Source organism: Priapulus caudatus, unplaced genomic scaffold, assembly GCF_000485595.1.
Source record: "Priapulus caudatus unplaced genomic scaffold, Priapulus_caudatus-5.0.1 Scaffold1400, whole genome shotgun sequence".
In the NCBI taxonomy this organism is placed as follows: Eukaryota; Metazoa; Priapulida; class Priapulimorpha; order Priapulimorphida; family Priapulidae; genus Priapulus; species Priapulus caudatus.
The window spans coordinates 42,039-43,181 of record NW_014578461.1 but is presented as its reverse complement, the minus strand read 5'-3'; positions in this window follow the sequence as shown (position 1 = coordinate 43,181).

Sequence of the window (1,143 nt, the reverse complement as noted above, 5' to 3'; positions counted from 1 at the left end):
TTCTATTCTAGAGAAAATTCAAGGCGATTTCTCACATGCCCTAAAAAAATTGCCTTGCCCTTCTCGTCGCTTAATTCGAGCCCTGCTTAGGAGTGTCCAGTTTCGGGCGAGCGTCCAAACCCTATGGTACAGCGTTTTGCTGTGACCTATTACGGGATAATTCATAACAAAGAACAAGCTGTGATTGGCTGAGGCGCGGGCCGCCATATTGAATCCCCTTCGAATCCACCTCGATAGCAGGGTCGGGTTCGGTGAATCGAGATCCGTGGATCCGACCAAACAAACAGTCAGATCCACGGATCCAGTGGATCGAAATCCGTGGATCCGACCAAACAAACACGCCCCAAGTACCTAACAACATTCGTCAATACAGACGCCTTTCGAAATATTTACGGTAACCGTTTCTGTGACTACCGGGTATGTCCTATTTCTTCTTTGTCCTACTCCTACTCCTAGTCCTAGATCTAACCGCGGCTAACGAGTAACTGCATGTAACGTACAAAAATAACATTATTATTAATATTATAATACTAGGACTAATTTAAATAAATATTTCATAATTTAATTAATTAATATAGAGTATAATTCATAAACGTCATTATCAATGACAATATTATGATTTAATATGTCTTAGTGTCTATGATGACATTGTCATTGACAGTCAGTGAGTCACAATGAGTGAATGACGGAACTAGGCACCTCTGAACTCCATTGCTTTGGTCTCTGTATTCCTGTTGGCTTATAAGACTGAGCGGGCCTAACTGCCTGCTGCAGCTCTGGTGCAGATGTTGAGGCTGCCATATATATATATGTCAAACAAAATAAGACTGTCAAAGCTTTTTGAGTGCCCCGAGTTCAACACAACTGCGGAACACAACAGTAAAATACACAAACATTTGTTTAACCGTTCCTTAGTAACGCCATTGCGGCGCCACCTACAGTTTGTTTGCAGCAAATGTTACCGTGATACATGAAAATCGCCTAACCTCATAATGTTTAGTCTTCAAGGGACCAGTGGATTATATCAGGAGTCTATAGACTCCTGATTATATCGGAGACGAAGAGCGACAAACTTAATCAAATAGACAGATAAATACAGTGGATTGTAGTAAAAATATATACAATAATGCAAAAATAATGTTA